This window comes from Rousettus aegyptiacus, unplaced genomic scaffold (genome assembly GCF_014176215.1).
Source record: "Rousettus aegyptiacus isolate mRouAeg1 unplaced genomic scaffold, mRouAeg1.p scaffold_m13_p_12, whole genome shotgun sequence".
Taxonomy (NCBI): domain Eukaryota; kingdom Metazoa; phylum Chordata; class Mammalia; order Chiroptera; family Pteropodidae; genus Rousettus; species Rousettus aegyptiacus.
This window is the reverse complement of record NW_023416287.1, coordinates 51,273,452-51,299,884: the sequence shown is the minus strand read 5'-3', so window position 1 is coordinate 51,299,884 and position 26,433 is coordinate 51,273,452. Positions and strand designations below refer to the sequence as shown.

Below are 26,433 nucleotides of genomic sequence, written 5' to 3'. Positions count from 1 at the left end.
ATGAGCATAATTGATTCTATTAGTTCAATATTTCAGAGCCAGGTGCTATTTTAATTGGTGGACGTGATACAGTCTGAGTGATTGTATAAAATGTAATTCCTCTAACAACTCAAGGGTTCAGATTGGGCTTCAACTTCTGTTTCAGAACTAATCATGTTATACTGGAGTTGCATTGTACATGTTTTCATATTTCAGGGGCATGATATAGCTCATTACATATCCAACTCTACAAAAAAAAGGAAAACTTATCATAATAGAAAACAATTGTGAGTATCAGCATACTCATCGGAAAAGCTTTTTTAGAACTGAAAAGCATGTGTAACCCCCATGTTTAATCAGAATAAGGCTGAAGACTGAATGTAGTAGAGCTACTATAGGTTATAATTTGATGAATGCTTTGTGCATAAGGACTCTGCTTCCAGGAATGCCTATAGCTCAAGTCCACATAGGCCTTGGATGAGGGTGTATTCAGAAGGCATATGGCCCAGAACCTTGACAACAGAGCCCATTGGAGACTTTTTCCTTCTTTTGTCATTCAGAATCTACCTATTAGATCAGAGGTTCTGAAAGCAGTTAGCCACTGGCAGTGATCCATGACAAGTTTCTACAGGTTCCTAATTTATAATAATATTAGAAATATGTACTTGGGAACATCTCTGCTAGAACATTTGAGACTTGAGTCCTGTGTTCAGGCCCCAAGCGTTTCTGGGAGAATGTCCAGAGTCTATGATCATGAGCTATGTCCTAGCTCTGCATTGCTGGAAGGATCATTTTTATGTTCATCTCTAGTTTTCAGTTCATGTTTTTGTGTCATATTTGAATTCCTTTCACTTTTATAGCGAGATCATTTGCAAGCTACTTAAAACCACCTGGACTTCTGGATGATGGCTCTCATTTTAGCATTTTTCTTCCATTAATGTTCATGTGTAATAATCATGGTTCTCAATAGGGTGGCAGTTTTGTTCCATCCACCCCCCAAGGCATACACAGCAATGTCTAGAGATAGTCTTTGTTGTCACAACATCGATAACAGGAGCACTACTGGCATCCAGTGGATAAAAGCCAAAGATGCTGCTAAACATCCCATAATGCACATGCCACTCCACCCTTCCAACCCACACAAAAAAGAATTATTTGACCTAAATTTCAATAGTGTCAAGGTTGGGAAATCTTGGTTAAGGGAAGCACTTCTAAAAACATTAAATTTTTCTCACTTATGCTTAATTTTAGTCTGTTTATATAGAGATTTTCATCATGCTTTAATATTTTTATTAATTAAATGATGCTTGCTTACTTTTTAAATAGCATTAAATAACTTTTCCTATGTTCCATGGCTATAGAAAGATTTGTTTAGACTTATATAAATAATATAATAGAAAAAAATGCGTAGATGACGGAGGCTCTGTTCATCCCTCTGGCAACCAGATCAAAATTGTGATGGACACAAGGAGCAACAGCAAGGAAAAATCACCTGAGCTCTTCATGAACAAGCCATACAAATAGAGAGAAATCCAAGAATTCACCCTGCCACGGCAGAAGGTAGGACGGAGCAGGACGTGGGGCTGCCCGGTCTTGAGTGGCTCAGTGAGAGGGAGGCTGGGGTAGAGGCAGAGGCAGAGCCTTTTAAAGTGGCCACAACCACAAGCGAATTTTCGCAGTGATGGACCTCCTCGCTCTGAGCACCAGTGCCAATTCAGCTGCGCACAGAGCGCACTAGGGACAGGGAGACATTATAAGAGTGAGGGCTGAGGGAGACTCACTCTGTACAGAAGTGTCAGTGATATCCATTGTCCCCTGTTGAGCCCTCCCTGCTACCAGTGTGTGGACACAGCGCCGCCATAGCTGTGACCTCATCAAACTGAATAACAGAGGTCACTTGGCCCAGAGGATTCCCTGATACCCCACCTCCCCCAACTTGCGGCTCCACCCAAGCCACATCCAAGTATATCCTCAGCAAGTCAGATGCTCCTTTCTGAGCAGCGCCTAGACTCACACTAGAGGCAGCTAGTCTTGGTTTCTGGTGTGGCCTTTTGAGGCAACAATAAGTACCTGTGGATTCCTTGCTAAATCTTAACAGGTAGCCCCAGAGTGGCAGAGGTTTATGCTAAATTTGGCCTGCAGCTGAGCCCCTCTAAGGACTGTGCCGCTGGACACCTACTTCAAAAATCCACATGAATAAGATTGGAGATTTAGGAGCTTTGCTTAGTACATAGAAACAGACATGAAAAGGCAGCCAAAATGGGAAGACAAAGAAGCAGAAATCATATGAGAGAACAGAACAGAGATCCAGATATAATGGAGCCAAGTAATCTAACAGACGCAGAGTTCAAAACACTGGTTATAAAGATGCTCAATGAACTTTTGGGAAGCATAGATAAATTAAGCAAAGAGATAAAAAATATAAAAATGGAAATTGAAAATATAAAAGGGAACCAGTCTGAAATAAAGAACACATTATCTAAGGTGAGAAGTATATTAAATGGAATAAACAAAGAGAATAAAGAAAAAGATCAAATGCCCTATCTAGAGGATGGGAAAGCCAGGGACATGCAATCACAATGGCAGGAAAAAAGATGCCAAGACTATAAAAATAATTTAAGGACATATGGGACACTATTAAGGGTCTAAATATCCATCTGATCGGTGTAACTAAAGAAAATCAAGATATGGAACCGCTGTTTGAAGAAATAATGTTGGAAAACTTCCCTAACCTGGTGAAGGAAATGGACATAAATCCTAAGGAAGCTCAGAGAGGTCCAAAAATCAGGGATCCAAAGAGGCCCACATCTAGACATATCATAATTCAAATGCCAAAGTTTAAATACAAAGAAAGAATATTAAAAGCAGCAAGAGAAAAACAGATAATTACTTATAAGGGAATACCCATAAGACTGGACACTAATTTCTTGAAAGAAACTTTGCAGGACAGAAGGGCTTGGCAAAAAATATTCGACAGGATAAAGACCCAGGATCTATAACCAAAAATAATTAACCCAGCAAAGCTATATCATTCAGAGTTGAAGGACAGATAAAGAGCTTCCCAGACAAAAATAAACTAAAGGAATTTTATTACCACCAAGCCAGTATTATAGGAAATGTTGGAGGGACTTCTTTTTTAATACATAAAGAAACATGTATCGAAAACAAGAATAAAGAATGGTAATAACTACATTCCTATCAACAAGTACTTCAAATGGAAAAGAATTCAGTGCTTCAACCAAAAGATAGAGTTACTGAATGGATGAGAAAACAAGACCCCTCATATGAAAAAGAAGGGGAAAAAGATATTGTTTTGATGGACCTAGAAGGTATTTAAGTCAGACAGAGAAAGATAAACACTATATGATTTCACTTATATGCACAATATAAGGAATAAAAAGAGCAAACTAATCAAAATATAGTAGACAATTTGGTGATGGACAGAGGGGAAGAGGGGTTCGGGGTCTTGGAGAATAGGATAAAGGGTTAAAACAGTACAAATTAGTAGCTGATGGATGGTCATGGGGATGAGGAGCAGTTAGCTCTCCATGGTCACGGCATATGGAATGCAGTTAGCATTAATACATTGGGTAGGTGGAGGGTAGGGGAGAGAGGGAGCAATTAAAGGGATTGTTTTACTAACTATATAGGTGTTTAACCAATGCACTGCATACTTGAAACTAATTAAAATAAATAAATTGAAAAAAAACAATATATGACTGGGTGGGGGGAGAATATAATGACAGTCCCTTTGGGATATAAATCTTCAGTAAAATCGATCTATGCTCCAGGCACAAGGTGAAGCAAGAATCCGAGATTACCACTGTGAATATTCCATATATCTAGCTTCTGGGCATAAAGCAAGACCATAGGACACCAAAAAAGACAGATTATTTGGGAGATATATAGATACCAAAGAACCTCTTAATCCAGTCCCAGAAGTCAGAGATGTCAATAGGTGCTGCTGCTCTATTTCCTCTGTAGCAGGGGACAATGCAAAGTCAAATGAAAATATTGCTACAGCTAAGATTGAAAAGAAGGTTATTCATGAGTGAGGTGTTAGTTTCAAATGAGATCTTCACTATTAATGGAGAGACTTTGTTCTAAGCTAACACTGGAGCTTCTGCCAATTCAACCAAATACTGTGAAGGAAGATGAGGAATTAGAGAAAGCAAAGCTGACAGATGGCAATTTGTAAAGAGTTGAATCAACAACTCTCATACCTCATTAGTGAGTAGAGAAAAGGAAGGATGTGTTCCAGTGCTCGGCCAACCACTGAGGTGGCAAGCACACCAAGCTAACCACTGGGTAACATTTGATGCTGGATACAAGTATAAAGGTGTAGAGATGCCCCTTTGTTGGAAAGCCATTTCGATTACAAATCTTGGGTAGAAATCTATTTGAAAAATACAATAAGTAAAATTAATGAACATTTGGAATATTAGAAGGCATCATAGACTACAGACAACCAGAAGGAAAAAAAGTCACTAATAGCTAGATACAACTAATACTTTGATATTAAACATTAATATCAATATACTTGGTACTTGGAAAAAAGTATCCAAGACTCATCAGCCCAAAAGTCACCTTTTAACAGTGTTTGAAATAAAGGTAAACGTTATTTTCTGAGCTGGCAAGAGCTTATTTAACACATAAAATGTTCAAATAATCATTTTTTTTTATCCTGTAGCTTTGAAATTTGCTTCATAGAGATTATGTAATTAACCATTAATTTTAACATTTAAAATTTCTTAACTATCAAGGGAAGTAGAAAAGTCAGTCTGACAGCCTTAATACATTATAATAGCATTCAATATAGAGTTAAGTAATACAGGTATGAATATACTTAGGAATGACTTTAAGTCATGGTAATTATAGCTTTAGGAGTTAAGGCATCTGTGAATTCAAGTATGACAAATACTAGGTGCACGTAAAATAAAAATGTTTGAACAAAATCTATTCTAAGTTTTCTTTAGTGTATTGAAGCTTACGAATCAGAACACAGTCAGAATATTTAGACCAGCAGATGGCACTACTAGGAAAACAGTACCTGAGATTTTTTAGAAGGGAAAAATTCCAAAGTAAATGTAAAATAGGTTAAGAAACTGTATTTCCATTACATATGTAAAAGCGAAGGGACACATATTTGAAAAGGCAATATAAGGCTTATGATATATCCTACTTTTTCTCTTATTTTGAGTTATTATTGACTATTGGAAAAATAAGTTTTATAAATCTTGAAGTTTGTTTCCATTCCACAAATATATTGTCTCAAGCTTCCATTAAAACAATTATTTAGAGATGCCACCATAGCGATTGTTCAACTGGAAAAAAAGCAGGTGGCATATCATATCAGCATATCAATGGGCCACCTTTTAAAAGGAACAGTCTATGATTCATAAAGAGTTTGGTTGCGCTTCTGTATACTTGCACTATTAGAGGATTTTTTATAGGACAAAACCTTGCTAAGGCAGAAAACAACAGTATTTAATATTTAATGAAGTCATCCTCTGCCGATGTTTCACAGCAGATGTGCTCTATTTAGTAGAATGTCAGAAAATATAGAGGCAAACGCATTAAAAATTATCAGACATTTTCATAGTCTCTCCCTGTAGGTGTCTCTTAAGGGTGATTACCTTATGCACAAGATGAAAATAAAATGGGAGAAAAGAACATTTTGTACAAAGATATAATAAGTGATTTTACCGTTGGCAGGAATCATAAGCTCCAGATACATTGTTTTTTGCTACTCTCAATTTTTCTTTTTTATTCTTCTTTTTTTTAAAGATGAGTTCTGTATTATATACAGGACCTACAGAGGAACAATAAGAGTCTTCAATAATTCATATCTGAGAGGAGCGAAAATAGAAGGGCACATTTTATTACGAAGACATCAAATGGATGGCTTATTCTAGCACCTAGAAAACACTTCAAACCATCCTAGTTCTTCCTGAAAAGACACATTCTTTTTTTTCTGTCTTAGAAACTTAGAGGGTCTAAGAGCCTTGGACAAGAACCCTTTCAATGTCTAATGGTTTATGCTCCTTTGGAATTTAAATTTAAGATATAGATATATTTGTCAGCTAGCAAGAGAGAAGGGAAGGGAGGAAAGAGAAAGGGAATACACCTGGAGAGCCAAAGGGCCGTTTTCCTTCCTGCTACGTGTGGATTTTGATGTGAACGGGCTGCTGCCCAGGAGCAGAGGCACAGGCAGCATGAGTGGAGCGCTGTCGCTGAACGACCCTAAAGCTTCCTCTCTATCCAATTCTGTCAGTCAAATCTGATCTGGCAGCTGTGTCAAAACAAGTTTGTATTACGTAGACCTAATTCCAATTTTAAAAGTGCTGATTCAAAAGCCTATGTAACTCAGAAATCATCAATTATATTTGTCAGTTTCTTTGGGAAGAGGATATCAAATCTAGGAAACGCAGTGAAAAATAAGATGTATGGTTTAAAAAACAAAACAAACATCTAGGTATATAATAACACTTCAGAATACTAACAAGAGGAGATTTTAAATAAGCCAGAGAAAAGAGAAAAACTAAGACCTACAAAGAACCAGCCATTAGACTAATGCTGACTTCTCAAGCGCAGCAATGAAAACTAGAAGATAGTGACATAATGGCTTTGGAATGGTGGGAACTGACCATCTGGAATTCTGTGCTCAGAGAGAATAGTTTCCAAGGATAAAGACAAAATAAAACCCAAAGTTAACAGAAACTGATGGTTTCCCAGGTTCACTCACCAAAACCCTCACTAAAAGAAATACTAAAAAATAATGCACTTAAGTAGATTTTAAAAATTCTGGCCACATGCCGTTTAAAACAAAATTGTAAGAATCAGAGATTGACAGAGAATGGAAAAAAATATACCTGATAATTTTCAACCAAAGAGATAAATTTCAATCAAATATTCCAGGAGAGTCGACATAGTTAGTTAATATCTATAAAAGAGGTTCACTTCAAACTGATGAAAAGTTCAATTCATCAGGAAGATATAAAATGCCAAAATTGTAATCGCATAATTTAATTTTTTAAAAATAGAACTGAAAGGAGAAAACAAACACATGTAGATTTGAACATGTCCCTCTCAGAAATTAATAGTTCAAGCAGACGAAACTGAGTAATGATGTAGAAGTTTTAAACAGCATAATTAACAAGTTTAAATACTTGTCATATTGCATGCAACAATTAAAGAATGCATATTCTTCCAAACACATGAAAACATTGTCAAAAGTTGATCATTTGGAGACCATAAAGCTACCTCAATGGAAACAAAGGACTGCTGTCACACAAAATACATTCTCTGACCAAAATGAATTAAGTTAAGAAGAAGAGAACTAAAAGAATTCCATATGTTTGGAAATTTTTTAAACTTCTAAACTCGTGGGTCAAAGGAGAAGCAAGAATACTATCTGTCAAAATGGCGAAATGCTATGGTACTAACAGGGGAATTTATAACTTTTATGTGTTTATTTAGAAGGAAAAGTGTCAAAATTAAGGCACTAAGTGTCCAAAATAAGAAACAAACAAAAACATCACCAGCAAATTAATCCTAAAGGAACTAGAATGAAGGAAAGTAATCATAAAAATAAAAGCCACCGTTAATGAAACAGAAAACAAACATAAAGGACAGAATGAATGCCAAAAGTGGGTCTTTAAAAAACATAAATAAAAGAGACAAGCCTCTGAAAAGGTGAATCAAGGATAGAGAGGAAAGACAAGAAATATTAGGGTGAAAGGAAGACAACTATAGATACTGAAGAGATTTAACTATAGCCAATTTTAAGCCCATTACTATGAAAATTTGGATGGAATTGGTAATAGATGTAAAATTATTAAAATGCATATCTTTTGATACATAAATAATTCATCCAGGGATCTAGCATAAGAAGTAAGGAAACAATCTACAGCCACATGTTTGTATGTTACACAGTACAATTTAACTCCCCAAAGAAACAACAATATGGCAACAATGAGGAATGGATTTAATATCTTATACCTAGCAATAAGGAGTAAAAAGTTTATGTCTGATTCTGGTTCCACTACTCATAGAAATTATCAAACCTCTATATTATCAATGTCCTTATCTATAAAATGGGAATAATTATAATACCTCCTTTATAGGGGTATTATGAATATGAAATGAGATTATCAATGTCAATATTTTGCATAGTTCTCACATATAATAAGTATTTAATAAATGTTAGATATTTTACTACTATTATATATTAACTACCATTCAATTGTAAAAGCAATTAAAATATATCGAATTAAATTTACTTGTAGCAAATGCATTCATAGTATATCAAGTAAAAGGTTAACTAGACAGTATACACAGCCTACTTCTATTTTAGTAAAGAACAAAATTTATCAAAAAATTCTGTGAATATATACACAAGTTATTAACATTGAAGAATACAGGTTGTTTATGTATTTTTTTGTTGTTGTTCTTCTATTTATGTGTATCTTCTAATTTTTCTTCGCGGGCTCTAACCTGTGTGATAAAATATTTTCCTTAGAAACTGCACAGTATCCTGGCTGACACCAGAGGGCGCCGACGCTTGTGAGTTTTTTTCTGGTGTTCCTGCGGAGAGTTGAAGTGAGCTGTCCAGGGGCTGAAGAAGGCAACAGCCTCAACCCTCAAGACTGCAACAAAGAATAGTAGTTTCCTGTCAAAAACCAAACCAACACCTACATATTAAGAGCTACTGATGTCAAGTTCCCACCCCAGACAATTTTCATCAGACTCTCTGTGGATGGGTTCAGACTTCAGCATTTAAAAATTTTCTTTCACAGATAATTTTAATGTGAAGCCAAGTTTCCAAATCCCTGGTGCACAAAGAAACAAAGTGACCTGATCCCCGGTGTCATGAGGATTGGGAGGAGGTATGTCTGTTGCTCTCTATCCCTCAAAGACGTGGTTCAGCTGCCACGTGGGCCTTTGTCTTTTCTCTTTTCCACATCAGTGAGCCTTCTTCCCTCTTCCCCAGCCCCTTCACGGTCTTCTCTGGGAAAGACCTATACTGTCTGGTTTCCTCTGTCAGTCCTGGAGCACAGAGCAGGAGTGAAGCTGAGGGGGCCAATGCTCGTCACAGACCACAGTCAATTCCACATCCTTCAGATGTTTCACATAATGAGTTCATTATGGGACATTCCACATAACGAGGTTTCCTTATTCCATACTGTACTCCAAAGCCCTGGAAGATAGTCCTGTTAATGATGAAGCAAGTGCCTCACCCACAGATTCCTTGGCAGCCAGCTGTCAACAAGCCTTGCTTCTGTGCAACAGAGAACAGCGCCTGAGCTTGGGGCGGCGGGAACCCTGCAATCTGATTTCCTGTGCTGCACAACCTGGGGCAGGTGGGCTGGCTTAGAGAGCTTGACTGTTCAGGAAGCAAGAAGGGGAGAGAAGCAAGGCTGAGTATGCAGGGTGAGCTTTACTGGTCCTCATGGGCCATAACCCTTGGCTCCTCATTTCCAATTCTCCTCGTGCTACATTCTGACTGGTTCTTGGCATCTTGCTGAGTTCGTGGGTTACCTGGGTGTGAGTGACTGCAGAGGACAACCATCCTAAGGAATGTAATCCCTTCATTCTCCTAGGGCTTGCGAATACTATTGCAATCTCCCCTGGGGTTTTCCAGAGAACCTTATGTAGAGTGAAAAAAGAACACAATGATTTAACAGGGATTCTCATTTCTGTGCTATTATTTTTTTCCTATCCTCTTTTTCCTTCAACATACTCCAATTGCTACTAACTCAAGATAAGGACTAAGAAGGGAAAACAGAGCCTTGTGGTGGTTAGAATGTTTTCACTAGTGAAGAGCGATTTCCCCAGTAATCTCAAAAAATTTCATTGGTTTGGTTGTGTCATTGGATGCAAAGGAACAATAGCTTTAGATGCTGCACTTTCCAGGACCATTTCTGGTAAGCCTATTGTAAAGATCTAATGGACCCTCACACTTAGAGAATCTTGGGAAAAGTAAGCACTATCCATGCCAAAATTATCTGTTATCAAGTTCTTTCAGTTATCTATTGCTGCATAGCATACCAGCCTAAATCTTAAACACCTAAAACACATGTTAATTATTTTTTTCACCATGCTGTGGGGTGGCTGAGGGTTCATCTACTGACCTTGCTGAGGTAGCTTCGAATGCTGGGTCTTTTGGTCTACTTGATCCTTCATCTTGGGCCTCTTCTTGGCCTGATGGATGTAGGTCAGCATCCTGAGTGACCTGGCAGATAGTGTCAGGGTGCACAGGTAGAAGCTAAAATGTTTCTGAGAACTCAGCTCTGGAATGTGAACATTACTTCCACCACACTCAATTAAGACAAGCTGCAAGTAGGAAAACAGACTGCATCTTTGGATGGAAGAAGTGGCAAAACATTTGTGGCCATATTTAATATATCACAACATTCTCATCCTGGGCATTAATGGACACTTTGAGCTAATTAATTCTTTGTTAAGTGGGGCAAGGAGTGAGAAGAGGGCTGTCCTGTGCATTATAGGCTATTTGGCAGCATCTCTGGCCTGTACCTACTAGACGACAGTAGCACACTCACATATAACCAAAAATATCTCTAGACGTTGCCTAATTGTCTAAGGGAGACAAAAATTAGTCACCTTAGAGAACTGTTGATCTGCTACAAGTATTGTTTTTTATTTAAGATGGATTTTCTGTTATTTGGTATCAGCACCTACCTTTTTCAGAACAACCCTGACTCAGATCTGTTTGTATAAGTAAATATCCCTGTCTGGACTAACTCCTTTGGCCAGAATAACAAGTTTACATGCAAATTTATGGATGGATTCAATGACCCCACTGTTGAGCAATATGAGTACATTGTCATATGGGGACACTTATAACCACCAGGAAGCAATCAGCTTTGCTTCTCATTTCCTGCAGTTAAAGGCAGTGACCTTGCCAGGATGAGCTAGAGATGGCCACCTCCGAAGAGAAGGGAAAAGAGGTTCAGTGCATAGATGGGAAAGGAAGAGGCATCTTATAATTTGTTGGGATCTGAGTTACCTCAATTTTGTTCACACACATAAAAGAAAAATCTGCTGCCTGTGACATTCTTAAGTCACACAGTTTTGGGGCAATATATGTGGAGTGGCACATGTGGCTTATTATTATTATTTCAAGAGTCATTTCTTCCCAAGCAATTATTAATTTTCATTTCAGGTTTTTCTTATACTTCTTTGTTCCCTTCCCCCAAATATTGGAGCTGCGGTAATCATTAGAAAATAACAGGAAATCTTAATACCTCCAAATGCTAGATGCATTTCTTGTCTGAAATATATGCTTATATGCTCATGCTATTACAAGCCAGTTTTTTTCCAGTATGTCAGGGCTTTTGTAATGATGATAATCTCAGCTGAGAGGTGTTGCTGACACCATTATTTCTTGAAAGAGACTGAAGGCCTGGGCATCTTCATGTTCATAAAGCATCCCATTTTGTCATCTCAGTTCTTTGATGTTGCCAGGAATCACTGAACTGTGAGAAGCTGAGAGGAAATTCATATTTCACAGAAAATATATTTTTGCTCAATAAAGAAGGAATATAATATTAGAGTAGAACTTTCTGCTTATAAGACTGGACACACGGAGAGGCCAATAGTGAAAACTGCCACGGAGACTCTGCCAAAATATTTTGTTCCACGGCTAAGCCCTTTCACTGCTTATCTTATAAATAAAGGGCTCCAAAGATTACCTTTCTTTGAAAAAGAAACTGATTTTGGAGAAGTGAGCCAGGTTGGACGAGTTACATGTGTTGTTAACACAGTCACAGTATTGCCTTCACAGGTCTGATGAATTGCTGCCAGATTTTAATTGGAACCTACACATGAAAAAGAGAGACTCTTTTGACTATAAATAATCACAACACAGCAGAAATGCAGCTATAGAAATAGTTACAGCAAATAAGAACTTCCTTTTGAAAGCTGCAGAGCCTTTTTTCATTTCTTTCTTTCTTTTTTTTTTTTTTACCCCTCATCAGCTCTTTTTGTTGGTTTGTAACCCTATCTCCCTGCATCTAGAATTATCTCCTAAACTAGGTCTGTAATTTTATCTACACAATATTTGCTCGCTTCTGTTTTTCTTTAATACTAGGCTATGGTATGATTTACCATGTTTTTCAAAAGTTCTGGTGTACATAATTAAAAACTTCATTTTCAGTAATGTATTGGTTTAGGTTCTTAAGTTTTATGAGACAGGAGCATCTTCGAGTATTAAAATCACCAAATAACCAAGGTGTTCTCTACCTTTTGAAGGTACTGTACGTATATATATGTGTACTGTACCCACATATCATTCACTCCAACTCTAAGCCCTTGAAATCAGGAATCATATTAGATCTTTGATATATATGTGTGATATTAAATGGGTTAAGACTGGCTCCTCAAAAACCACACACCTTTTATAATACTTAAAGACCCTAGGGACCTAGTGGCAAAGAAATATGTTGATTGAAAATAATTTATCATTCAGAGATCTTCGGACAAAACTGAAGCCTTGATCTCTAAACAAAACATGGATTTCAGTTTTAAGTTTTTTTTTTCTTTTAGAATGGTTAAGGATTCTAATGTTTGCCAAATGATGCCATTTCACCAGAACCTGCATATTAGGGTATATAAACTACCGCCTCCAACACTCAGCCAAGAAGACACATGTCAAAAGGTGAAGAAGAATGAAAATCCTTGTCTCAGGCTCTCTTCTCAAGGTGTTACCAAGGCCAAGATAGTCACTCTACCAACCAAAAGTTCTGGACTATATAACATTCTTATCCCTACAGCAAAAAAGAGAGAAAGCACTTAGACTGACACCTTGAGTAATAAGCAACTGATGGCAAGCATTTTGCATTCCAGTTATTGGAATAAGTAATTTCCTGCTAAAAGAAAACTTCCTAGCAGTGAGTGGGTTTGGGGATTTATATTCTGTACTCAGGGTAATGGTACACACAAAGGCCAGGTACTTTTGCAGTTTGTAGTGGAGACTCTAACAAAAGGCACAGAAGACATTCAATGAGAGCTAAATGCTGTATCTGGATGATGATAAATAAGAATCCAAAGAGAAACAACTTACTTAGCCACAAATATTTTCAAGATTCATCTACTTTCATAGATTGTGTTTATACTGGAAGTTTACTGCATAACATTTTTACATGTGTATATGTAATTATAACTATACTTATGTAAACTAGAAATTCCATTTAATTCTCATTGAATTGAATGAGAACAATCATTTTCAATTATTTAGTTGCCTTTATAAAGTCCTGAGTTAAAAAGCTCTTGCAGGTATTGTTACAGATGTGTGACATGGTCGGGGAAGATTTTGGTGCCTAGACTAACAAAGTTCGTTAAAAGCAGATTTCACTGAGGGCTGCTCAACCAGAACTTATTTCCCTCTGAGTGTTGTGAACTGAATTTTGTTGTCCCAAAACTCATAATTGAATCGCTAACTACTGGTACCTTAGAATGTGACTATATTTGGAGATTGGGCCTTTAAAGAGGTGATTAAGTTAAAAAGAGGCCATTTGACTAGTATCTACATAGGAAGAGGAAATTTGGACATAGAGAGACACAGAGGAAATACATTGAAGACAGAGGGACAAGACAGCCATCTACAAGCCTAAGAGAGGCTTCGGAGGAAAATGAACCTGTCTATGCCTTGATCTTGGCCCTCCAGGCTCAAGAACTGTGAGAAAATAAATTTCTATTGTATAAGTTACCCAGTTTTTGGTATTTTGTTATGGCAGCCCTAGCAAACTCATACACTGGAAATGATCTATTTTATATTCGCACACTCAGGGTAATGGATATCAGTGAGAAGAAATCTCCCCGCAGGGGTTGTGATGAGTCTATGCTTCTTAACCTTGAAGCAAGAAGTCAGGTACGATCTACATAAAAATTCCTTTAGCATCTTGGCAATTCGGGTAAGTCTGGGTTTTCTTTGAGTCACTATCATGGAAATAATAAGGAGCTTGGGATTCAGGTGATTCTGATAACAAGGCTCAAGAACTGTTCAAACTATTTTATTCTATAAGAATTATGTATCAGTCCCTAATTTAAGGACTTGGAAGCATTTTTTTGTAAAAATACTTAATATTTTTTTTAAAAAAAACTTTGTTATAAGAATGAGTGGTATGTAATTTGTCAAAAATTCTTGTTAACTGAGAGTCGAGTCTATTTACTGACTGCACTACTTACTCACCCTCCTGACATTGAAATGTCAAAGGCAGTGCAAGGTGGAGGGTGAAGGCCCACCAGCCTCTGCAATCAGGAACCTCTCTTTGTTAGCTGAAAGTCTTTTGCTTGAAACCACAATAGACAAGTCTAGCTAACAATCAAAAACAAAAATGAAACAGAAAATAAGGGGAATGGAAACTGAAATACTCTTGTGATAGCTAACCAAAACAAAACAAAACAAAAAAAGAAACAAAAAACAAAACAGGCTTAGCATAGCAGGAGTCAGGGCAGCTCCAAGAACTTCAGTGACAAGACTTTAGGCATCTTCTGTTTGAAGCACTGCTGATAACGTAAAGTGACCCAACATCAAGGGCTTCTAGTCTCTGATTCTCCTCCTATCATATTTTAAATTCATGGCAAAGAATCTGGCCAGCCTCAGAGCAGACATCTACCCCTGGATCAACTAGCTATGTCCAGGAAACCAACAGCATGTCTTGTAGGCATGTATGATGAGGTCTCCACCCCCCCCCCCCCCACCATTATTAGAGGTGTTCCTATGGTGAGAGGAATTGTAAGTCAGGCAGCTATCCCAAGTTGTATTTACTACCTCCTTCTCATTTTACTCCCCACAACTCCTTAGAGGAATTGTACACCCTTTTCCAATTCATCACCCTTCTTAAAATGCTCTCCTAGAGTCAGTGTCCCATGATCCAGGCTTACAAACTTTGTTTTCTATTATTCAATTATAACTGTCATTCTTAATGTTCAGTATTTATAAAAATTCATCTGAGTTAATTCATACTGAGACATGAATAACTTATAGCCCTTTGCTTAATATATTATTATTTTCTAATTGTTGTAAAATATATACAACATAAATTTACCATTTTAACCATTTTTAAGTATCCAGTTCTATGACATAATGTACATTCACATTGTTGTGCAATTATTACCACCTTCCATTTTCAGAACTTTTTTATATTCCTCAATTGAAGATCTGTTTCCCATTAAACAATAATTTCCCATTCTCCCCTCTCCCTATTCCCTGGTAACCTCTGATCTATTTCTGCCTCTATGAATTTGACTACCTACTTCATATAAAAGGAATCATACAGTATTTGTCCTTTTATGGGTAAGTTTATTTTACTTAGCTAAATGTCCTCAAGGTTCACTCATGTTTAACATGGGTAAGACTCTCCTTCCTTTTAAAGGCTGAATAATATCCCATTACATGTACATGCCACATTTTGTTTATCCATTCATGTGTACTTGGGTTGTTCCACCTTTTGGCTATTGTGAATAATTCTGCTCTGCTCTAAACATGGACATATGCTTAACATATTTTTTAAGTGTGTCATGTTAATAAGTTAAAGAATCTCTAGTCATGAAATTTTAGGACAAATTGGGAGTTAGGAAAGTGAAAGAATTAAACATTCCTTTGGTGCCAGATATTACCACTCACTCTTTGAATTGGGTATTCTACATGTACTCGTTTCAATACTTTTCAAATGGGAAAATACAAGGTAACACAGCTTTACTATAGTTGGATTTCTTTTTGTGTAATTACAATTATGGCACAAGAGGAGAAAAGATTCAAATAGATCAAGATGCCTAGAAATAATTTCATCCATTAATTTGTAATCTCCGTCTGCGAATACATCACACTTTCCTGTATAATTTTTATTTACCTGTATAAATTTTATTTACCTAACTCCTCCTTTCTTGCATGTTAACCAAGTGTTTTGTAATTTTTTTTAAAGTTAAGAGGTATTTTTTTAAAAGAAAAAAAATTTAACTCTTCATTGACTCATTTTATGTGTTATGATTGAGATAGGTTTTGCCCTCACAATTGCTCTTGAAAAACTTGGACTATTTCTTCTAATGGAAAAAAAGCAACAAAACACATATGTTCTAGAATAAAAAGAGGTCAATTTGGTATAAATTTTAAAATTCAGTTTTTAGTTGGTTTGAAGTAAAGACTATCTTCATTGTTACAAATTAATACTATGCCACTTTTGTAAAACTGAAATTATATTTCTAGAATCTTCTTTCATGTATGGCTACAGGTTAGAGTAGCCTAAAGACAAGAAGATGAAAATAAAGTATCCACCATCATTTTTGGAAGTTCATTAAAGATATGGTGACAGTAGAGCTGACAGAAGGTTCCAATTTGTCCTAGATTTCCTCCATTCTATGTCCAGCTCTTAGTTCCAACTGCTGAACCTATTGTCCAACAGTGGCCTCAGGTAGTTGGTGACAGATCTACAGAGGTAGTAACTATGCAGAGACACAACTTCCCATAGTCCTCCCCAAGAGTTTTTCTTTCTTAGCCCCATTTTGACATCTGGACATGCCTGGTTTCCCAGACTGACTGGTTGGTACCTTCTCTGAATTTCTAACTTACTTCCCAAGAGTGCACTTTCCTCAGATACTTTTAAATGGTGTAAGATCTCTTTTCTACATAAATACCTTATTCTATAACTCATATTAGTTCTGCTTCTCTGATTGAGCCCTGATTAATGATTATTGGCACTGGAAATGGTTCCAGGGGAGAAGAACCTAAGGATGGGAATCGGGAACGGGTTCTCTGGCTTGATTAGATTAAAGGCGTTGACACATTTCCAGTGAGCACAGCAGCGTCAAATAGTTACTTAAATTATCACTTTTAATCACCTATAATCAATTGCTTCTAACAGACAAGATGTTGGGTGATCAAGTGACAGCTGCCATAAAACATTTTAGTAAAAAATAAAGAGTATAGTGATGCTGGTTGGCTGCTTCTAAGCATGCTAGAGAGTTTAGAGAAAGAAAATTGAGCTCAGGTCTTAACTTTTCCAGCTGTCTTAAGAGCTATAACTGTTCTTTAAAAAACCATCATCTCTTTTAATTGATAAGTTGGGAATTTAAAAAACCAAATGTAAACTCTAATCTTGCAAGAGGCTAAATTACAGTACAAAGTAAATATAAAAGTTTGCAAGGTCCCCTAGAAACATAAAAGCTATGAAGACTAAATCATGAAAAAATAAGAAATCTGAATAGACAGCTATTACTAGTAAAAAGATTGAATCAATAATAAAAAATACTCCAAGAAAAAAAGTCTTAGACCTGATGGCTTCAGAGGTGAATTTTACCAAACGTTTAAAGAACTAATCTAATTGTTTTCAAACTTTTCCAAAAACTGAAGAGGAGAATACACTTCCTAACTCATCCTGTAGATCAGCATTACTCTGATACCAAAGACAATACAAATTAATAATAATAATAATAATAATAATAAAACAAAACAAAAAAACAGACCAATATTCCTTATGAACATTGATGCAAAATCCTCAATAAAATACAAGAAACCCAAATTCAGCAGCATGTTAAAAAGATTATAAACCATGTCTAAGTGGGATTTATTTTAGACTACAAAGAAGTTTCAACATACAAAAATCAATCGATATACCACATCAACAGAATAAAGTAGGAAAACCATATAATCGTTTCAGCTGATGCAGAAAGAGCATTTGACAAAATTCAACACCTTTTCATAATAAAAACACTCAACAAACTATGACTAGATTGAAACTACTTTAACACTTTAACATAACGAAAGCCATATAGAGAACCTCATGCTCAAAGGTGGAAGACTGAAAGCTTTTCCTCTAAAATCAGAAATAAGGCAAATATGCTAGCTGTCACCACTTTAATTAAGCATAGTACTGAAAGTTCTAACCAGAGCACTTAGGCGAGAAAATAAAATAAAAGTCATCTAAATTGGAAGAGAAACGTAAAATGATCTCTGTTTACAGGTGATACGATCACATATGTAGAAAGCCATATAAATTCCACAAAAAATTATTAGAATAAATGAATTCAACAAAGTAGTAGGATGCAAAGTCAACACACAAATATCAATTGTGTTTCTACACATAAAAAATGAACAATATGGAAAAGAAATTAGGAAAACAATTCCATAACAATAGTAGCAGAAAGAATAAAATACAGGAATTAACAAAGGATGTAACATCTTGTACAATAAAAACTACAAAACTTTGCTGAAAGAAATTAAAGACATAAATAAATAGAAACACCTTCCATAGTTGTGCATGGGAAGATTTAATATTGTTAAAATGTCAATAAGACCCAAAGCAATTTATAGATTTAATACAATCCCTATCAAAATCTCAATGACATTTTTTTCAGAAATAGAAAAAAATTTCTAAAGTTCATATGAATTCTAAAGGGACCCCAAATAACCAAAATAATCTTAAAAATGAGTAAAACTTGAAGATTCATACTTCCTGACTTCCAATTTTAAAACTTATTAAAAGCTACAGTTATAAACAGTGTGGCATTAGTATATATAAACCAATGAAACAGAATAGAGAGCTTAGAAATAAACTCTCACATATACATTCAAATGATATTCGACAAAGATGTCAAGATCATTTAATGGGGAAAGAACAGTCTTTTCAACAAATAGCACTGGAAAAAGTGAATATCCACAGACAAAAGAATGAAGTTGAACCCTTATTTAAAACTGTATAAAAAATATATTTTAAAATGAATCAAAAACCTAATGTAAGACCTAAAACAATAAAACTCTTAGAAGGAAACATCTGACAAAATTTTCCCAACATTGGATTTATCAGTGATTTATTGGATATGACACAGGTAACACAAAAAGTCAATATATTGAACTTCATGTAAATTATAAAATTTTGTTCATTGAAAGACACCGCCAATGGAGTAAAAAGATAAACAATATAATAAGAGCAAATATTTGCAAATCATATATCTGATAGGGGATTAATACCCAAAATATAGAGAGAACACCTAAAACTCAACAATGATACACACAAAAACAAGTATGATTTAAAAGTGGGCAAAGGAGTTGAACGGAATTTCTCCAAAGAAGATATATGAGTGGCCAATAAATACATGAGAAGATGCTCAACATTACTAATAATAGGGAAATGTAAACCAAAACTATAACATACCACCTCCTACTCAGAAAACATCAAGTGTTGGCCAGGATGTGAAGAAATTGTAACCCTTGTACACTGTTGGTTAAAATGTAAAATGGTACAGCTGCTGTGAAAAACAATATGGTAGTTCATCACAAAAATTAAAAATAGAATTACCATATGATCCAGCAATTCTATTTCTAGGTATAGACTCAAAATAACTGGAAGCAGGGTCTCAAAGAGATATTTGTACATACATAGTAATAGCAGCATTATTCACAGTAGCTAAAATGTGGAAGCAAGCTAAGTTGTTTATTGGCGGATGAATGGATAAGCAAAATGTGGAATGCACATACAATTGAATACTACTCAGCATGAAAAATGAAAAAAAATTCTGTAATATGCTACACATGGATGAAACTTGAGGACATTATGCTAAGTGAAAGAAGCCAGTAACAAAAAGACAAATATTGCATGATTCCACTTATATAAGGTACTTAGAGTAGCCAAAATCATAGAGACAGAAAGTAGAATGGTGGTTGCCAGGGACTGGGGAGAGAAGAAAATGGGAAGTTATTTTTTAATGAGCATAGAGTTTCAGTTTTTACAAGCTCAAGAAACAATAGCGGTAATGGTTGCACAGCAATGTGAATGTATTTAATATTACTGAACTATACATTTAAAAATGGTTTAGATGATAAGTTTTTATGTAATGTGTATTTTACACACTCACACAAAATTAAACAAGAGCAGCAGTAGAGCCCACTCCAGGGCAGCCTGGAAGGGTCTTGGTGAAAGGACATTCTCTTGTAGGAAGAGCTTCAAGCAGTACACCTGGGTGTTTATTTTGTGTAGGAGGAGAAATACCCAGAAGTATGACTCTGCACTTATTCAGAGTATGTGTCAGAACTTAGAAAGAACTTAATTAGAAAAATGGTGAGAAGTTTTTTTGGTAAAGAAATATATGGATAGCCCTATTTGAATGAGCAGAGAGTGTGAAAATATTTGAGTCCCATATTAATGTTCACCATAGAACAGCCTCAGTAGAGAATTTTAATAATCAAGTACACAAGATGACACATTTTTTAAATTTTAGTCATCTTCTTTCCCAGCCACCCCTATTGTTATCCAGTGGATTCATGAGCAAAGTGATCGTGACAGCAGAGACAGCAGTGAACCCTCAAAATGACACCAGGCTTGATTACATTGGACCACTTTGTCATGAGAGGTTCCAGATTTTATTCTCACTGGAATAACACTTACCCTGGATATAGATTTGCCTTCCCTGCTGGAAATGCTTCTGCCAAATCCACCATCTGTGGGCTTTCAGAATACCTTTTTTCACCATCATGGTATTCCATACAGTCTTGATTCTGACACTATCACTAAATTTACAGCAAGTGAAATGTAGCAATGAGATTATCACACAAAATTTACCAGTTTCAGTCATCTAAACAGCTGGCCTGAGAAAATAGTGCAATGGCCTTTTGAAGACTGGCTCACAATACTGCCTAGTGGCAGTACTTTGCAGGGCTGAGGCAATGTTCTCTAGAATGTGATATATTCCCTGAGTCACCAACAGTATGTTTTGATGTCTCTCCTATAGCAATGATTCATGTGCCTAATAATCCAGGGGTGGAAAAGGGAGTGGTTCCTCTCACTATTACTCCTAACTTACTAGTGAAATTTTTGTTTCCAGTAGGTTGCAACTCTAAGTTCTGCTGGTCTAATGAACTTAGTTTCCAAGGAAGGACTGCTTCCACTGAGGAACACAATGTTAGTCACATCAAGTTGGAAGTAGAGACTGCCATGTGGCCTCATTGAATCTACAGGCGAAGAAAGGAGTTAACAGTACTCTTATGGGATTAATTCTGACTGTCAAGGGATAAGTAGTTTGCTACTACATAATGAGGAAAGAGGCTGTATGGAATTCAGGAGATTCTGACGGTGCCTGTTGGAATTCCAATGTACTGTAATAAAAAATGACAACAACTTGGTATAGGCAAGAAGGCCCCTGGCATAGACCTTTCAAGGATGAAGGTTCGGGTCACCTATGAGGAAAAGAATCACAACCAGCCAATGTGCTGGCTGAGGGTGAAGGGAATATAAAGTATGAAAACTTTTTCTTTTTTCTCCACATTCTGGTTCTTCTTTTGTCTAACTTAAGATATATTAATAGTAGTTAACCTATTATATCTCAATACTTAAGCTACAAAATAGCAGAGGGTTGGATGTGACTTAACTGCAAGAGAAATGAACATCCCTTAAAGAAGGATGCACTCAATTTATATTCTTTTTTATATAGAGAGGGTTAGCATGTTTTCAGTTGTGTAAGAGATAGTTGTATCATGTTGGATAGAAGCATGAATTTCTTGTTTCTTTACTTGGAAGTTAAGTATGGTTAAAGTGGTGTAGACGGATGCCAAATTGACAACAGATGGATTCGGGTGTTCTTTCTAACTCTGTCAGCTGGTTAGGCTGAATATATTTTTCTAAGAATATATGATGCACTGTATGATTCTGAGTCAGAGATGGCCAAAAGGTCAATTTGAAGAAGGAGGAAGCAAAGCAGTAGTCTTCACTTTTAGGTTAGATGAAGTTGCCGCAGGTACAGAGGTGCCAGTAGGGTCCAGCTTGCCTTCGTCTGCTCCACCCCATGTCCAGCATTTCTTCCTGAATGATGACCATTTGGGACACTGGCAGCCCCAGTCCAGGACGCTGGGCAGTGGACCAGCGATGGTGGTAGTCTACAGACATACAGCTGACTACAGAGTCCCTGAAGTTTTCAGTTTGCATTCCCACTTTGATGGTTGGACACACTCAGCTTCTCAGGTTTTCTGACTCCTCTGATACTCCAAATTTCTTCCTGGACCTTCACTTCCCCCAGTTTCTCCTAGAGCTGTGTAAGGTCCCACTCCTGTACTAAACCCCATGTTTCATAACTCATGGTGCTTCTCCTTTCCAATTGAATCCTGAATAATTCAAAATGCTATATCAAGAACGAATTTTGCATAGTGAGTGATTGAAAGAAGGGTGCCTTCTAGGAAAACCAGAAAATTATAGTACCATATTGACTAATAATAATAATAGCTGGCATTTATCGAGCATCTACTATATACCAGACACAGGGCCTTATATGCCCTGTATCATTTATTTCTCACAAAATCCTTCCAATGTAGGTACAAATATTATCCTATTTTGCAGGTGAGAAAATGTAGGGCTAGCTCACAGCTGAAAATGTATGTTCTTAAGCATGAAATCTATATATATACCTACACACACATATAAAATGCCTCTACTTGTCACATAGTAAAACTATTTGTTTACATATCAGTGTCTACCCCTAGAGTATACTATTTCAAGGTCAAGAGTACATTCTTTAATTGTTAAAAACATGTTTTGAAAATTAGAATGTTGATGATAAATGTTTGCCAAACAAATGAACAAATAAAAGGAACAGCGGTAGAGATTTAGCCGGCATTAGTACTTCTGGTCAAGAAAAGTTGACAGTGGCCCTCTTGTAATGGACATCGGTTCACTTTTTCAGGATGAGAGCCTAGTTACATGAAATATTTAGAAAGAATATGGAGTGAGATTATGCTACTTTTGAAAATAATAGAAAATAAGGTTTATTATCTAGATTACCAAATATTCTGACAAGGGGGAGGGGCAGCTGGTCAGGGCATTTATCTTATAGAAGAAGCATGTGATCATACCTTGAAATATGGCATTTATTTTTACTTTAAGGAGTACATACATCTATTTAACAGTAGGGGGAGCAATATACAGGGAAATCTAAAATTTTAGACTGCTAAACAAAAAACGTGAAGATAATCTGAGTCAGCTAGGGATAAAAAGATGAGAAAGTGGTTTTACACAAAGCAGTCAAAAAATGGGGTGTTGATACATTTTAACATTCTATTTAAAACTTTTTTGAATTTCTCAGTGGAGCTCTAGCATTCTAACACACAGTTTAGAGGAGATTCAGCAATGATCAGTGTAGGTGTTCAATAACGATAAAATAGGATAGATTAACTGACTGTCCTTTGACAGTGGTAAATTCCTACCATGTTTATACCAATTCGATCTAGCATTGAACCCTTTATTATGGCCTATGGGAAACCAAAATTGCAGTGAAAATGAATGATAGTATTTAAATGAACTTCTCTATAGATATAATATAGTGTAATAAGATAAAATTGTTAATGCTATTGGTATGTTTTGTTTGTTTTGTGAACAAGGCTTATATTCTGCCTTGAAATTAAAAAAGAACTTCATAGACTAGTTCTAGGAAGAATAGAGAATATCACATTCACTTCAATTGTATGATGTCTTCAGAAGTGAATGTTGACAGCATTACACTTTGAGAAGAGTTCTTTGAATACTCTCCATAGCAAATACTCTCTTAAAAATACCCCAACTAGCATCAGAACCTAACACAAGCTCTTTGAAAATTATTCTGACCATCTCTGAATTTTCTAATTAGATTGAGGGGAAAAAAATAGCCTGTATATTCAAATCAAGCAACCTAGTTGCATAATGAATTATTCCTATTTTATTTTAATTTAATTATGCAGATTTGGTCTGAAATCAATCCTACCGCCTGTGGAAAAAAAATGACATTTATTTGGTTCACCTCACTTTTGGGACTTTTTTTCTAATCTCATTAAATCTACTTGGCAAAGCCCAGATCTCTAAAACATTCAGTTCTTTGCTTATGCTTATAATAGTGACAATAGTAGGTCTAATTGGAATATAAACTATTTGATATGAAAACCAAAATGTAATGTGAAAATCGATCATGGAAATCTTCATTGAGACTTACGTATCTATTTTTCCAGGGTAAAAATGAGCAACTTTATTCCTAAACCTAGCCTATGGTAGACTTTCTGATATAGAAATTAAGTTTTGATATTGTTGATTTTCTTATGTTTACGGTCTATGTCATAAGAACTATGATCTGCTATGAAGCAACGGTTTTCTTACTATGCTATATTTTTTTTGCTCACAGACCTCACAATAAGGCAGTGAGTTGCAGAGACGACCTTGCTTTATGTTTCAGTAGGTCCCCTGATGCACGTGTGTGTGCACACACACATCAATCACACCTCTGAGATCTTTGGTCAGAGATCTTTTGCAACTTAAAATCCCAGGTATCCTCCCACGTAATACTTTTGTTATCTATCCTAATTTTCATTTCAACAGTCCGATTCCAAAATCTGTAATTCTAGGCTGAGATCAGGAAATTAATCTCAGGCATTTATATCATTTTTAATATATTATGGTAAAAATGTTCCAGATTTTAAGAGGCCCTCTGGCTCATCTCGACAAGCCCCCTTTCTCTGCCTTTAGGATTGTATGGCATGCTTATAATCAAAAGATACAATGGCTGAATTATTTATTCTGAGCCCCAACCTAGTATCTTATTGCTGTCTTTCTCCTATGAATTAAGTATGATAAACGATATTGGGCAAAAGAGAAAGCATTAACGTATAGATCTGCATTGCTGTCAAAGTTGTTCTCCTTAAAGTGCATAAATGAAATCAGAGAACAATGAGGTGAGACTGTGTCACTTCTGGGACCTCATCATCATTTTCAGTGGATGTAAAAGGTTCTGAATTCAACCACCAGCTCCAAGGGTTATAATTCAAAACAGCCTATTAGAACTGGAACTTACCATTTCCTTTCAAATGACTGTGTATAAATAATTATACATCTCAACCATTGTGTAAACCAGTTTAATTAACATTTTTCAGGCATATCACATTTCTACAATCACTAAATTTTCTAAAATTACGTTGCATTAGAAATCGCCACACATCAACTTGGATTATTTTTACTCATACCCCTAATCATGCCTGAAATAAGTATTTTCTTTTCATACCACTTTATTTATTTATTTTTTTATAATTTGGTACTTTCATTGAAGATGATTCATACTTACAGGCTGGCCAGATGCTCTATTCAATTTACTTGTAAGTGTTATGTTTAATTGCCATTGACTTAATCAAAGTTGGCACTTTTTTTCAAGCAGTAATAGCATTATTAAATTTCTTTTTCGTTCACTCTATAACAAAAGAAATCTTGGAAAGCATTCACTCTCGTATCTCAACTTAGTCAGAATACATCATAAAATTAAAGCAAGGTTTTAGTATCCAACATCTGTGGGATTTAAGAAGTAAGGAGGTTGCAAACATGCACTTTAACTGTGTTTGGCTTCACGTTTCAAAAAGATATTCGATTTACTCTCTATTTGAGAAGATATAAAAATTGAGTACAAATAATTACTATATTATTAGTAAAATACTCAAATTACTTTTAGGACTCTTTTAATTGTAATAATAATTATTATCATTATTATTATTATTATTACTATTATTATAAATGCACTTTTTTTTCTGAAGTAGCAATGCTGAGTAAGACTAATAAAATCAAGAAAAGTTCTCAGTCATGAAGCTAAAATGAAATTAGAAATACAAATGGAAGAAATTATACAATCAAATGCACAAGCACTGAAGTGATATTTTGTGCTCCAAACACATTGAGATGTGTGGGTATATAAACAAAAGGATTAGCATTTAGGTCACTAAATTAGTCTTTTGAATTTTCTTGCTCTATCAAGAATTTTATTTGCTTCTTGATATCATTTACCATGGCATATTAACCATAGCACTTTACCAGTATTTCCAAATTTTAAACTGCTTACCCAAAAATATATCTCTGCTAAAGATTTATTTAGTGGCTCTAATATTAAAATTACAACTGATAATATTGGTTGAACTTTATCTGTAAGAAAAGTGTTTTTGCAAAATTCTATTTTCATGGATTATAAAAAAGAATAAACATTTTTATTTTTGCCTTGACTGTTTATGTATTAAAAAGATTTTGAAGAAATCAAAATATGGATAATTCAAAGAAACAGTATTTATTACTTTAATAAAATATTTGTATTGAAAAGTAGATTTTGAGGGCCTATCTTTCAGTTTTCACCTTCATGTGTAAATGAGGTATCAGGTTGCATTTTTACAGTGTCAAACCAGTATCCGAGTCGAATGTGGTTTCAGTGAGTATCCATGAATGACTGGCTATTTAGAAATTAAAAAGCATAGTCTTGGTGCCAGTTCAGAAAGAATACTTGTACATTTTTCATATGTATTTGCAACTAAGCAATCTTTCTGTTTACTATGAACATGGGTATGAGAAAAAAATAGGAATAAGATGCTTTATTAACGAAGATAAATTATTTTTGCTCAGATAATATATTACAAACCGATGTAGAATACATTCAGTTATCATGTCCAGGTTCTGTAAAAAT

General features: G+C 35.6%; 1 long non-coding RNA gene across 1 annotated transcript; it reads left to right on the top strand.

Moving 5' to 3' along the window:
- Positions 1–1,495: 1,495 nt before the first annotated feature.
- On the top strand, positions 1,496–20,910 carry LOC107498191. Its single transcript, XR_001593970.2, has 3 exons — positions 1,496–1,539; positions 8,501–13,870; positions 20,821–20,910. It is a non-coding gene; the product is annotated as an uncharacterized LOC107498191 (long non-coding RNA).
- Positions 20,911–26,433: the final 5,523 nt, after the last annotated feature.